Raw genomic sequence first — 16,063 nt, forward strand, 5'->3', positions numbered from 1 at the left:
TAAAAAAAATAAAATATAGAGCTGGGGCAACAGGGTAGTTCAGTGGTAGAGTGCTTGCCTAGCATGTGCAAGGCCCTGGGTTTGATTCCCAGCACTGTAAAAATTAAAAATATACACCACAGAATACTACAAAATTTGAAATGTCAGGCATTATGGAATGAGAAACAGAGTTCTGATTTTTTTTTCATAAAAAGAAACTGTAATAGGTTTTAATGAAAAAACAAACTAGAACTCTGAATATGGATAACACTACACAGACTCTAGCACAGAACACCACACACAAGAATGAGTTACATATCAGTAATATCATCATGAGAATAACTGGCTGGGGACTCAGACTTCCAGCAAGGGAGCTCCTAAATCAAAATGTGTTAAAAGCTCGTAAGGTCAATAAAGACCAAAAAATGAAATTAAAAAGGAGAAGGGATGAGGAAATGAAGAGGAGGAAAGGCTGCATGCATGAGTCTATAATAGACATGATATTCAGCAGCATAAAAAATAATACCCTCTAAAAAGCTTGTCAAAGGGGGCAAAACCTATTTTTCACTGTTAAGCATGGGATAGATAAAGAGTGGTACAAATTCACTTGTAACTATAGCATCTCCCATAGTTGAGTAATACACATTTAATATGATGCTATATGTTAAGAAAACACCAAGGACATATATGAGTAAAACAAAATAAAACAAAAGGCTAAATTATGAACCTTAAAAACTGGAAAAAAAAAGAAAAAAAAATCTGTTTAAAGCCAAGTAGGTGTGATTCTGATAATTATCATATGACATAATCCATAGAAAAAGGCCTAGAAAAGAATCTTCATATTATTCAGTACTTGGGCTTGATGATATCCTAGGAAAAACAGTGATAATTCAATGAATGTGTCACACAGACGACTAAAAAGTCACCTCTGGTTTCAAATCAATTTAAACAACAATCTTCCTTGGCTAATTTTTCTCCTGTGTCAAACAAAACTTCTATATACAGGACCAGTTTAAATCCCTCCTCCCTTCAAACACTAGATATGAGCATCCAGGAGCATTCTACAATGCAAAGTGCCTTAAGAAAGAGGATTCTGTAGTGCCAGTGATATAACTGATCTGAGGAAGCTGGGATGCTATTAACACTGATGGGAGCCAGTCAGGCAATGGTGGTCTGTTTCTCCTCAGGTGTTTCCTCCAGCAACTGCATGATCAGTTCATGGAGGGGTTTGCAGATCTTTGCATAGCCCCCGCCTGTGAGATGCAGAAAATCAAACATGTCATGGCAGGAGATGGCACCGTCCGAGTGCTCGAAGCCCCCATCTGTATCCAGGAGCTGCACATTGGCAAGCTTTGGCAGGGAAACCTTGAGAAGCTGGTTCACCTTGGCATTCTTTTGCCACAAAGGGTTGGGCTTCTCTCCTCGAGGTAATAAACCCAATACGATGATTTTGGCCTGTGGCTGCCTTGTGTTGATAAGCTGTACGATGGCCTCAATCCTGCCTGCTACCTCTTCAGCTGTATTTTCATGGTTGTTTGTTCCTACCCAGACAACAATGACCTTAGGTTTAATGTTCTCCAGTTCTCCATTCTTTAATCTCCACAAAACGTGTCTTGTTGTATCTCCCCCAATTCCAAAATTAAGTGCATGAAGTGGGGAAAAAAGCTCTCGCCATATCTCATATTGTTGCATTAATTGTACCATGGAGTCTCCCACAAATAGTATATCGGGCTCTTTGTCTTTGCAGTCCAGGACAAATCTATTGTGCTGAGACATCCATCTGTCATCTCCTTGAATATCTTCTGCTGCATGTGGAATTGCTGCTGGGTTTGAGTCTCCTTGGCTCATTCTATACTCAGGTAGAGGGTCCGTGCGGGCCCCAAACGGCTGGTGCTAGGATCAAACCCAGTGCCTCACACTTTCGAGGCAAGTGCTCTACCACTGAGCCACAACTCCAGCCCTTTCCATATCTTGTGAAAGACAAGTGGAAGTTATCAATCAAAATGGAGTCACTTGTGTAGTCCTAACACCAAAAGGAAATGAAACTGGAAGGTTATGAAGGAAAGGTTCTTGCATATGGTTGCCTGATAATACCCAGCCATCATAAAAGACTGCCAGAACCACAAGCTGGCATAGAGGGTACCACAAACCTTATACAAAAAGTACTTCCACAGGGATATCTCCCAGGAACGATATATTCAACTTTACACTGACACCACTCTTGTTATTAATCATTATGACCAAGGACTGTTGTTTCAGAATATTGGATGTAAACTGGCATGGTAATCACAGTGACATGAGAGGCCAAGGCAAGACGGTAGCAATGTCAAGACCAGCTTTAAAGGGCTGGAGCTGTTGCTCAGTGGCAGAGCGCTTTCCTAGCATGTGTGAGGCACTGGGTTCAATCCTTAGCACTGTATTAAAAAAATAAACAAGTAAAGGCATGTTGTTGATCTGTAACTACAAAAAAAAAAAATTAAAAAAAAAAAAAGACCAGCCTCAGCAACTTGTTATTCTCAAATGAATGTCAGTATTCTTTGGAGAAACTGATTGTTTTTTAATTTAGTTTGAAAATCTTTAGAAACACAAATGCTAAAATATATGGTATCTATGTGAAGGTCTTTTCTAACTCTGGTTCTAGTCTTACAGTCTTCCAAGGGAGAAAGATACTATCATTTATTAAGCATCTACAATACACCACTTTCATATCTAATATTTCACAATGACTTGTGTTATAACTGGTTTAAACAAAAATTCTAGCCAGGTTTGTCAATACCCAATGCCATCTGCTTTTCTTGACTACTTCTGCCTTCCATAATAGATCACTACAAAGCCTTCCAGTTAAATTTAGGCTCTGTGTTATCTGTATGACCATCACTAACATAGTGCTACTCAAGTTTTGATATGTAAACAAACCTTTTAGAGGCCTTGCTCAAAACAGATTCTGATTCAGTTGATCTGGGGTGAAGGCCAAGATTCTGTAGTTCTAACAAGTTCCCAAGTGATCTATCCCAATAAACATTTACTGAGTGCCTGTTATCTATCTTGGCTAGATGTTTGAGACGCATGATGCCCTTAACTTGCTTATTTCCAATGGGAAAACAGACAAGGTAAAGCAATATAATGAGGGTAAGAAGGGAATTCTATACAGAGGAAGAAGTATAAGCAAATTCGTCTGGCATTTTTACAGCACTACAATTTGTTTGGCATGGTTGGAATTTAGAATAGGAAGAGAACTGGCAAGAGATACACTTCCTAAAATAAATAGGAGTGCCCTCTACTTGCCAGGCTTTTTTCAAATAATAGTATTTAGTGATAAGCAAGGCAGATAAGCTGTCTATTTTAAGGGGAGCTCACATTCACGTAGAGTGATAAGTAAGCTAAGGTAGGATAGAATAAAATAAAATGGAAAAAAGCAAGATTATTTCAAATATTGATAAATGATGGAAAATAAAACATGGAAATGACAAACAATACCTGGCAAGGTGGCTGCCATTGGCTATTTGAAGGGTAGGAAGGGAAGAAAGTTTGAGAAACTGACTTGTGCTGAGATCTGAATGCAGAAGAGCCAGCCATATAAACATGTGGGGCTAACAGAGGAAACCTAGAACATAAGCCCCAAGGAAAACACTTGCCCAATATGTGCCAGGTACAAAAACAAGCACAATGTGTCAAAATTCATTCTACTGTCATGAATAACAAATTAGAACAAAATTTTAAAATACATATATGTAGGAAAGAGAAAAAAACAAAGACAATGTGACTGCAAATATGAATACATTGTGTCTGGCTTCCTCTTTTTACTCCCACAGCAATCAAATAGTTTTGATTCTACCCACTAAAAGTATCTCAAACCCACCCCCTTGTTTATGGCTCTACTGCTGTTATTGTCTTTCACCTAAATTATTACAACAGTCTTCCTGTCCCTAGCCAGCCATCTCTAATCCATTTCCCCACACAGTGGACAGAGAATTGTTTCTTTTGGGTACTGGGGATTGAACCCAGGGGTATTTAACAGTTGAGCCACACTGAGTTGCTTAGGGCCTCACTAAGTTGCTGAGGTTGGCTTTGAACTCAAAATCCTCCTGCCTCAGGGCTCCTGAGCCATTAGGATTACAGGTGTGGGCCACCACACCCAGCCAGATAGAGCTTTTAAAAAATCAATATTTTATTATTTTTTCTGCTTTAAACTTATCAGTGGCTTCCAGCTACCATTCTCATCAGAATAAGTTCCAAACTCCTTATTCATATAGGGGAATCCCAGGGCTCTGAGTATCTTTACCTTTATACCTCTTAAGCCATACTCCCTCTGCACTCTAAATTTCAGCCATTATTTGTAAAATGTACTAATGTTTTTATTTATCCCAGGTATTCAGATGGCATTCCCTCTGCCTCCCTCCTCCTCCTCTACCCTATGCTTTACTTAAATAGATAAGTCCTACTCATCAGCCACACCTCTTATGAAGCCTTCTCCATTCCCCCTTTGAGCTGCAAGAGTGCCCTGAACGGGGCTGGGGATGTGGCTCAAGCGGTAGCGCGCTCGCCTGGCATGCGTGCGGCCCAGGTTCAATCCTCAGCACCACATACAAACAAAGATGTTGTGTCTGCCAAGTACTAAAAAAAATAAATGTTAAAAAATTCTCTCTCTCTCTCTCTCTCTCTCTCTCTCTCTCTCTTTAAAAAATAAAAATAAGAGTGCCCTGAACTTCTCTTACCAAAACACTAATTCTGCCAAATTCTAATTATTTTATTAATTAATGCTTTGTTCATTTATATCTCTAGTGCCTAGCATGATTTCTAGCTTTGGAAGAACTACTCAAAATTTGTTGAAAGATGGGGCTGGGGTTGTTGGCTCAGTGCTAGAGCAACATGTATGTATGAGGCACTGTATTCAATCTGCAGCATCATATAAAAATAAATAAAATAAAGGTATTGTGTCCATCTACAACTAAAAAATTTTGTTGAAAGAATAAGTGAAAAGATTAATGGAAGTTGAGCTAGGCAGTTAGATAATTACTTTTTATGTCAATCCATAGCTTTTGGACATTTTTGGTGGGAGTGAGGAGCCATTGAGAGACTTTACAGAGAATGATATGATTATATCTGTATTTATGAAAGACAAATTTAGTAGCATCAAAACACATGGATTTGAAGGAACAAAATTATGGCATTGAATGTGAAAAGTAGGAGGCTGGTTGTTTCGATTATTTAAGAGAGACACGATGAAGACCTAAACCTATATTAAACAGTTTAGCAAGATAACAAGAAGGAAGATTCTTTAGGACTTGGTGATTGGCTAAAGAAGTGTAAAAATAAATTCAAGAATTACTTCAACATTTCTAAGTTGGCTAACTGACAGATTGATGGATAGAAATACCATTACCTGAAATTGGAAATACAAGAGGAGTAAGAATTATGGAAGGAGTTCAGTTAGATATGTTGAGTTCCAGGTGTCTGTAATTTATATACAAGTGGAGATATTTATTTAGTAGGCAGTTGGATCTGAGTCAGGAAGAGTTCTAGATAGCAATAAGTTTGGAGATCATCAGCATATAGAAGATAGTTGAAATAAAGGAAGTAGAAGAGATTCCTCAGGGAAAGAAGCATGTAATGTGTGGAAAGATGAATGAGTACCAAAATTCAAGTAATACCAACATTTGAGGAGCAAAATCAAAGAACACAAAAGCCTAAAAGAGAACCTGGGTAATATGCAACAAAATTAAATTAAACCCCTATATCTCACCATGCACAAAACTCAACTCAAGGTGGATCAAGGACATAGGAATTAAACCAGAGTCCCTGCATCTAATAGAAGGAAAAGTAGGCCCTAATCTCCATCATGTCGGATTAGGCCCCAACTTCCTTAATAAGACTCCTATAGCACAAGAATTAAAATCAAGATTCAATAAATGGGGCTGGGGATGTGGCTCAAGCGGTAGCGCGCCCGTCTGGCATGCACACGACCCGGGTTCGATCCTCAGCACCACATACAAGCAAAGATGTTGTGTCTGCCGAAAATTAAGAAATAAAATATTAAAATTCTCTCTCCTCACTCTCTCTAAAAAAAAAAAAAAAAAAAAAAAAAAGACTCAATAAATGGGATGGATTCAAACTAAAAAACTTCTTTTCGGCAAAAGAACAATCAGTGAGTGACTAGAGAGCCTACGTTTTGGGAGCAAATTGTTACCACTCACAATCAAATAGAGCACTAATCTCTAGGGTATATAACTAACTCAAAAAGCTAAATACCAAAAAATAAATAAATAAAATAACCCAATCAATAAATGGGCCAAGGAACTGAACAGACACTTCTCAGAAGAGGATATACAGTCAAACAAATATATGAAAAATTGTTCAACATCTCTAGCAATTAGAGAAATGCAAATCAAAACTACTCTTAAGATTTTATGTCCCTCTAGTCAGAATGGCAGCTATTAAGAATACAAACAACAATAAATGTTGATGAGGATGTGCGGGAAAAGGCATACTCATACATTGCTGGTGGGACTGCAAATTGGTGTAACTAATATGGAAAGCAGTATGGAGATTCCTTGAAAACTGGGAATGGAACCACCATTTGACCCAGTTATCCCACTCCTCAGTCTATACCCAAAGGACTTAAAAACAGCATACTTTAGGGACACAGCCACATCAACGTATATACTAGCACAATTCACAATAGCTAAACTGTGAAACCTAGATGCCCCTCAATAGAAGAACGGATAAAGAAAATGTGGTATATATACACAATGGAATATTACTCAGCAATAAAAGAGAATAAAATTATGGCATTTGCAGGTAAATGGATGGAGTTGGAGAACATAATGCTAAAGTGAAGTTAGCCAATCCCCAAAAACCAAATGCCGAATGTTTTCTCTGATATAAGGAGGCTGATTCATAATAGGGTTGGGAAGGGGAGAATGGGAGGATTAGATGAACTCTAGATGAGGCAAAGGGGTGGGAGGGGAAACGTGGAGTATGAGGGTAGAAATGATGATGGAATGAGATGGACATCATTACCCTAAGTACATGTATGAAGACGCAAACTGTATGAGTATACTTTGTATACCAAAAATAAAAACAGAACCTGAGCAAAGTGTTTGGTTTTCTTTTTTCTTTCTTTCTTTCTTTCTTTCTTTTCTTTTCTTTCTTCTCTTTCTTTCTTTTTTTTTCAGAAGCCGAGAGAGGAAAGAGTTTCAAGAAGGAACTTTAAGTGTGTACTTTTTGTGAACTGCATATTTGTGACCCTTCAAAATGCAGTTGTTAAAGCCCTAAAAAAGAAAATCAAAACATAGAATGCATTTTTTAAAAAAGTTAAAGCCCTAACCCCTAATGTTATGTATTTGGAGGTGGGCCTTTGGGGAGGTAATTGCCTTTAAATGAAGTTATGAGGACAGCGTCCCCTGTATGGGATTAGTGTCTCTGGTGCTTGCACAAGTGTACATTCTCTCCCTCTTTCCCCCGCTCCTTCCCATGAAAAAAAAACAACCATACAGTGAGAAAGTGGCCATCAGCAAGCCAGAAAACGTTCCCCATCAAGAACTTGACCATGATGGCAAGCTCAATGTCTTGAACTTCATCACCTCCAGAATTTTGGAAAATAAATATCTGTGTATTAGAGTTCTCTAGAAGAGCAGAATTAACAAGAAGTATGATTATAAAAAGGGGATTTATTAAACTGGCTTACCCAACCAGAAGCTAGATAGTCTGCAATGGCCATCTGCAGAACTGGAGAGCTGGAGGAACCAATAGCTGCGTAGTCCAAGAGCCTGAAGCCTTAGAACAAGAGGGATCAATGGTGGTATTCCAGTCCCAGAGTAAAGGCTTCGGAAACTTCAGAGAATCACTCACAATCACAGCAGCAATCAAGAACCTGTTCAAGAAGAATCAAGCTTGAATCTGCTGCTGCTTCTTCCTTGTTCTTCCAACTTTTATTCCATCCAAGCCACCATCTTATTGGATGGTGCTGCCCATGCTTAGGGAGGGTTTTCACTTCAGTTTGTTATTCCACATGCTGATCATTCCTCTGCCACTGAGCTATAGCCCCAGCCCCATTCCTAGACACACCCTCATTGACACATCCAGAAGCCTTATATATATATATATATATATATATATATATATATATATATGTATATAAAATATGTATCTGGACTTCACAATATCTTTATTTATTTTTATGTGGTGCTGAGGATGAAACCCAGTGCCTCACGCTTGGTGCTCTGCCACTGAGCTACCTCCCCAGCGCTCAGAAGCCTCTTAATCTTCAACATCTCTTAATCTAATCAAGTTGACAATTCAAATTGACCATTACAATCTGTTTCTCAGCTGGTCTACATGGTATTTTGTTTAGCTGCCCCAATTGACAGTACCCAACAAAAGGGTATGAGGTGTGTATATGTGCATGTGTATTAAATAATTTAATCTTATCCAGAGAGCTAGTCTTTATACCCAGCTTCCAAGAGATAATCTCTAAACCTTTGGGATATCATACCTGATAGAACATTTTTGCTTACCTGAGGGCTTTTGGTCACACAGAATTTTTTTTTTTTTTTTTTTTTTTTTAAAGAGAGAGAGGGAGAGAGAGAGAAAGACAGAATTTTTTAATATTTATTTTTTAGTTCTTGGCGGACACAACATCTTTGTTTGTATGTAGTGCTGAGGATCAAACCCGGGCCGCACACATGCCAGGCCAGTGTGCTACCGCTTGAGCCACATCCCCAGGCCCACACAGAATTATTATCAATGTGATTGCAGGTTGGTCTTTGTCATATGGTATCAATTAGGGAGGGAAAGAGATTAGGGAAGAGCAGGGAGAGAGGAAGAGAAAGAAACAGGTACATTTTAAAAACAAGTTGCAGGGCTGGGGATGTGGCTCAAGCGGTAGCGCGCTTGCCTGGTGTGCGTGCGGCCCGGGTTCGATCCTCAGCACCACATGCAAACAAAGATGTCGTGTCCGCCGAGAACTAATAAATAAATATTAAAAAATTCTCTCCCTCTCTCTCTCTCTCTCTCTCTCTCTCTCTCAAAAAAAAAAAAAAAAAAAGTTGCAGTGGAAGAGCAGTAAGTGCTACATTCAAAGAATAAAGTGGACCACTGTTATAGAGTTAAGAAAGTGGAAATTTAGTCCAACGGAACTATCATGTTTAGAGGTGGGGCTTTCATGAGGTGGCTAGAATTAGATAAGGCCATTAGGATAAAAAAAAAAAAATGATTGAATACTGGTGGCTTTATAGGAAGGAGAGACCAGATAGATATATCCATATGCTGCTAGTCTCTTACTACATGAAGTTGGACAACAGCAAGAAGGTCATCACCAGATGCTGCCCCTCAACCTTGGACTTTCAGAACCATGAACCAAAGTAAACCTCTTTTTGTTAATATTTACCCAGTCTTTGGTATTATGACATTGGCAATAGAAAACATATTAATAAATGCTGGATGTAATCCGGCCTGTAATCCCAGCAATTTGGAAGGCTGAGGTAGGAGGATAGCAAATCTGAGGCCAGGCACTCAGCAACTTAGTGAGACCTAAGCAACTTAGTAAGATCCTATCTCAAAATAAAAATAAAGTAAAAGAGCTGGGGATGTAGCTTAGTGGTAAAGTGCCTCTGGGTTTAATCCTTGGTAACCCTCCTCCCAGCAGGTGGGATGGGGAGACTAACAGATTTCTGGGGGTGGGGTATAGCACCAACTTAGCATGCATGAGGTCCTGACTACAATCACTAGAAAAGAGAAGAGAAGAAAAGAAGTCTAAAACAGAGGTGTACTTCCTCTTCTGGCAAAGATATAGCAACAGGAACTGGATTTACCCTCCTACATATAGGGACATAAACAGACAACATCCATACCAAAATCATTTTTTGGACATCAGACATCAAGTGATGTAGGACAATGATCCCAGGGATGGGAAACAAATGAGATGAACTCTACGATTGCCCTGTCTAATTAGGAAGGGCAGCACGAAAGACACACAAAGGAACTGAGAGTCCTGGGAGGCAAATGTGACCAGAGTTTACCACACACAGTGCTGAGGAAGAGAGTGCAAAGGGGTGGGCAGAAGTTCTGGAGATCTGTGGAGTCCTCCAGATGTCTTCAGCTGAGTACAGATGGGTACAGGCAATGAGGAAACTACCTTAGTTCAAGAAAGAATGACCTGAAGGGATTTTTAAAAATGATCCCTGAGCCTCACAAAAACTAGGAATATTTTGTTTTTCCACTTGCCAGAGTAGAAAAAATACTATAAGATTGCCAAAAGCTCAATCCTTGTCCCTGCTGCCAATCCAATAAAGAGGACACAGTTTTGAGAAAAAGGAAAAAGAAGGTTTATTGCTTTATTAGCAAAGGAGAAACACAGGGGACTCCTGTCCCAAAGGCTGTGATTCTGCCCATCAGTAGAAACAGGGGGCTTTTATAGAGATGATTCAAAGGTTACATTTCATATGTTCTCTGCTGGAATTGTAATTCACTTGTTAATTTGGGGGATAAAAAGTCATCTCTGAGGTCATCTGGTACCATCTCCAAAGTCTGGATTACTTCTTTCCTATGGTGGGTATATATTCAAAGAGAGTATATACCCTCCATAAATCTGCCTAAGACGGGGAAGAAAGGTCATCCAGTTTCCCCTGAGATTAGGGAGGGAGGGAGAATAAGAAGGAGCAAGGAGAAAAGAAGAGAAAGAAACATGTCCATTTTAAAAACAAGTTACAGTGGAAGAGCAGTAAGGGCTAAATTCAAAGCATAAAGCTGACCACTGTTACAAAAGGACATGTAATAAAATGATGCCTAGAAGGATATTGCTTTACTAGTAGAAAAAACTAGCCCTTTACCAAAATCTGCTCTGCCTCTCTAAATGTTTAAAAGCCATCCCCATATTTGAAAATACCACAGTATTTCCAATAAGTTAACTATAAGTTAACTGTACTCCAGGAAAAAAACCTCAAGATAATGTATATGAATACAGAAATATTCAAATCAAAACAAGGAAGCATTTATAATGTCTGTCATTTAGTAAAAAATGACTAGGTGGGAATGAGGGTGTAGCTCTTGTGCCTAGCATGTGCTGGACACTGGGTTCAATCCCTAGCACACACACACACACACACAAAGGTGATATGTAATGAAGACAATAATTAGACCCATAAATTATATAAATGACAGAATAAGTAAATAAAGACATAAAAAGAGGTATTGTTGACTATGTTCAAGAAGACAGAGAAAATATTTAGCATGTTAAAGAAACACAAGAAGCCAGGTGCAGTGACACACACCTATAATCCCAGCGGCTCAGGAGGCTGAGACAGGAGAATCATACCTTCAGAGCCAGCCTCAGAAAAACGAGGTGCACTAAGCAACTCAGTGAGATCCTGTCTCTAAATAAAATACAAAATAGGTCTGGGGATGTGGCTCAGTGGTCGAGTGCCCCTGAGTTCAACTCCCAGGACCTCCCCCGCCCCCCAAAAAAAGAGACAGATGAAGATATTAAAAGGTCCAAATCAAACTTCTAAAGGTTTAAACTACAATGCCTAAGATGAAAAATATATGGAACTAGAGCAGATTAGGCACTGCAAAAAAAAAAAAAATATGAGTGAATTCAAAGAGAGAAATAGAAAGTATCCTAAATGAAGCAAAGAAGACAAAAACATCAGTGGACCATGGGACATTTTTAAGGGACTTAATATACATGCAATTACAGTGTGTAAAGCAGAGTGTGGTAAGGAGGAGGAGAATAAAATTTTTTGAAGTAATGGCTGAAATTTTCCAAATTAGATGAAAACGGTAAACCCACACATCTAACAAATTCAACTATAAGATACCTAAAGAAAGCTACTTCACTACTTGGGAGGTTGAGGTAGGAGGATTCCAAGTTTGAATAACATCAAGATGCTTCCTCACAATCATAAATCTGTGAGGGCTATATGATATTGACTTAACATCTGAGCAGCCATCTTAAATATTAACTGCCATCTTATGAGACAAGTTCCGCTTTCCATTACTTCCCAGTACCCAAACTCCCCCCACCCCCATTAGTGATCTACCCCTGGTACCATAACCCTAAGCCAATCCTAGAAGGACAGACCCCTTTGCTCTGGAAAGCCCCATGGTACCACTGACCTCAGCCAATCCCATGCTATTCCCACCTGCCTGGTTCTGATGCAAGCACCCCAAGCCTATTCCACAGCACCACAGTTACACCTCCAAACCCCTACCCCACAAAAGCTCAACACCCAAACATCTTGGGGCCTCTCTTCCTCTCTATAGAGAGATGGCCCTTATTTGTTAGCTCTGTCTTGTGTGCATCTCTGCCTGGTCTCCGTCTTTCATTTCTTGCTTACGCGTCTCTGGTTCCTCACTTTCCCTTCAAGGGCTGCTGGTTATTTCTCCTGGGGTTTGCTGCTGAGCTGCCTCCTCCTTCTTCCCAGCTTTTTTGTTTTCCCTCAGCTTTCCCCAGTCTTCCTGGTCCTGCCCCATATGCATCTTCGGCCTCACCTTCCCTGGCTGATGGCAAGCTGTTGAATATAGCATCCAGCCTACCCTACCTGCCTGTAGCCCTTTCCTGCCCAGCACTGTTTTCTGGCTTTGTCACTGGCTTAGCCCAGAAGCTTTGTCCTAGGTCCTGGCTTCTCCTCTTTCCACCCTTAGATTCCACTCACCAAATTGGCTTTGGACCCCCTCTGGGTATTCTGGAACCAGACTCCCAGAGGCCCTGGCTTGGATGCTCACCTATTAAACTATGCAGCAGGGAGCTCTCGGCCTAAGCGTTTGCACTATTTGAACCTGAAAGGAAAGAAAGGAACGAGAGACTGGTAAGGGAAAAATGAAAGATGGAAACCAGGCAGAGATACACACGAGAGTTTATTTGTCAGAGATGACAAATAAAGGCCATCTCTCTATAGCAGAGAGAGGCAAAACAGGCTTGGGTTTGGGACTTTCATGGGGCAGGCTTAGGAATCAGAGCCAGGCAGGACCTAATGTGGGTGGTTTAGGGGTTGGGTTAGTATGAGGGAGTGGTGAGCCTTTCTCAGAAACGCCCTTGGGTGGGAAAGCAAAACTTTTTCCTTTTAAATGGCTGTCACTTAAGATGGCCATCCAGATGCTAAGCAAAGACCTTATAGAACCTGCCTGGGGGGTTAGGACAACTGGAAAAGGATCCCACTGCTCCCATCTCCCCAACTCCCATGCATTCCAGCCTCCAAAGAGCTCTGCTCCAGAGCCCAGAGGATCATTTCTAGCTGGTGGACTCCTGTGGTTACCCCACCAGACAAAGGCCTAAGGGGTTATGGATCAAGAGCATTTGATAAGAATTTAAAAGACTGGTACCTTCTGAAACACAGCCCAACCATTATTCCATCTTTCTCCTTTCCTCTCTCTTCCTCCTCCCCTATTGTTTTCCCCTTTGTCTCTACTTCCTTTTCTTAATTGGTTTTGGAATTGAAATATATATATAATTTTTTTCTCTCTTTCTTTCTTTTTTTTTTTTTTTTTTTTTTTGTGGTCCTGAGGATAGAACCCAGGGCCTTGTGCATGCAAGGCAAACACTCAACAAGACACAGCCACATCAGTGTTTATAACAGTACAATTCACAATAGCTAAACTGTGGAACCAACCTAGATGCTCTTCAATAGATGAATGGATTAAAAAAAAAACGTGGCATATATACACAATGGAATATTACTCAGCAATAAAAGAGGATAAAATCATGGCATTTGCAGGTAAATAAATGGAGTTAGAGAAGATAATGCTAAGTGAAGTTAGTCAATCCCCCCCCAAAAAAAAATGCTGAATTTTTCTTTGATTTAAGGAGGCTGATTCATAGTGGGATAGAGAGAGGGAGCATGAGAGGAATAGACGAACTCTAGATAGGGCAGAAGGGTTGGAGGGGAAGGGGGGCCATGAGGTTATTAATGATGGTGGAATGTGATGATCATTTTTATCCAAAGCACAGATATGAAGACACGAATTGGAGTGAATATACTATGTATACAACCAGAAATATGAAAAATTGTGCTGTATATGTGTAATAAGAATTGTAATGCATTCTGCTGTCATATGTAAATAAATAAATAAATAAAAACACACAAGACTACCAAAAAAACAAATAAACAAACAAAAAAACCCTCTGTTTAAAAAAAAGGGGGGGCTAGGAATGTAAATCCCATTTAAAGTATACAATTCTTTTCTTCTTCTTTTTTTCTTTTTTAATTGTAATGCTAGGGCTGGAACCCAGGGCCTTGTATATGCTAGGCATGAGTTCTAGCTACATAGGCCAATTTTATAATTCAGTGCTTTTTAGTATATTTATGAGGTTATGTAATAATCACAGTAATTTTATTTGTTTGTTTATGAGACAGGTCTTGCTCTTTCCCCACTGACCTCCAACTCCTAGGCTCAAATTATGCCCAATCCATCAAATAACTAGGATTGTAGGCACATATTATGGCAGCCAGCTAACAATAAATTTTACAACATTTTCATACTTAAAAAGGAAACCTTAGCCAGGTGCACACCTATAGTCCCAGTGACTCATAAGACTGAGGCAGGAAGATTGCAAGTTTGAAGCCAGCCTCCCCAGCTTAGTGAGACACTGTCTCAAAATTTAAAAAAAGATCTAGGGATGTAGCTCAGCAGTAAAGTGCCCCTAGGTTCCATCCCCAGTACTACGAAAAAGAAAGGAAGGAGGGAAAGAGAGAAGGAAGGAAGGAAAGAGAAAGAAACCCTTTCTCTGTTGGCATTCACTCTCTTTTTCCCCTCAATCCCTCCTACCACTAGGCAACCATCAATCTGCTTTCTGACTCTATGGATTTATCTGTTCTATTTTAGTTCATATAAATGAAATCATTCAATATGTGGTACTTTGTGACTGGATTCTTCACTTAGCACATGTTTTCAGGTCCATCCATGTTGTAAGATATAACAATTCTTCATTTCTTTTTCTTGTTACACAATAACAATTCAAGGGGAAATTACTGTAATGTACAATTAAACCATTTGCTTGGGTAAGACAGTACAAAAAGTAAAATGAGATAATGCTAATGAAGAGAATGAAATAAAGTCTTTTTATTATAGATAGTAAAATTGAGTCGGGGGGTACTGAGGATTGAACCTATAACATTGAGTTATGTTCCCAGTCCTTTTTTAATTTTTAATTTTGACATAGGGTCTCACTAAGTGGCTGAAGCTGCACTCAAATTTAGGATCATCCTGCTCAGCTTCCCAAATCACTAGGATTACAGGCATGAGCCACAGCACTCAGCTAGGATATGATTTTTGATTCTTACCACTCAGGTTAAATGTGGGAGTAATGAATTGTGTTTGTCATTACTTACCTTATAGGGACAATACAAATAATGTAGTTAAATAAAGTACTTAAAATGATGTCTGAAAAAAATATTCAGTAAGGATCTGAGTGTGTAGCTCAGTGGTAGGGCACTTTCCCATGTATTAGGTTCTGGGTTCAATCTCCAGCACCCCTCCCCCAAAGAGAAAATAGTAAACATATTGCTCAATAAATGTAATCTTTCATTAATGTGCATATCTAACATCCGTAATTTCAGCAGCTCCGGAGGTTGAGGCAGGAGTATTGCTCTAAATAAAATACAGAATAGGGCTGGGGACGTGGCTCAGTGGTGGAGTGCCCCTGAGTTCAATCCCCAGTAACTTCCCCCCACTCCCCCAAAACAAAAAGCCTACATTGAAACCTTTAGTAAAGTAAATGTTTAACCTCTTGATTTAACTGAGAAGGGTTCCTAGTGTATTGGATAAACTCTAGGACTAAAGGTACTTCTTGTTTTACAAAAATAGTAAGACAAGAATTGTTCAAGGATAATTTCCAAGGAAGATAAAACACAACTTTCATATAGAATTTTTTTAAATGAAAATGTAATTAATTATTAGTGAGGGAATTGCTAAGATGTTACAACTAGTTCAAGGGAGAAAACAAAAACCCCACAGATTCACATGGAATAAAGAATTTCAAAGTGCATTTATAGGGGCTGGGGATGTGGCTTAAGCGGTAGCGCGCTCACCTGGCATGCATGTGGCCCAGGTTCGATTCTCAGCACCACATTCAAACAAAGATGTTGTG

The 16,063-nt window shown here is 39.5% G+C and overlaps 1 pseudogene; it reads right to left on the minus strand.

Moving 5' to 3' along the window:
- Window positions 1-912: 912 nt before the first annotated feature.
- Window positions 913-1,856, minus strand: LOC143391038 (platelet-activating factor acetylhydrolase IB subunit alpha2 pseudogene; annotated as a pseudogene).
- Between the last annotated feature and the right edge of the window lie 14,207 nt (window positions 1,857-16,063).

The sequence above is a fragment of the Callospermophilus lateralis genome, chromosome 2, assembly GCF_048772815.1.
Source record: "Callospermophilus lateralis isolate mCalLat2 chromosome 2, mCalLat2.hap1, whole genome shotgun sequence".
NCBI lineage: Eukaryota > Metazoa > Chordata > Mammalia > Rodentia > Sciuridae > Callospermophilus > Callospermophilus lateralis.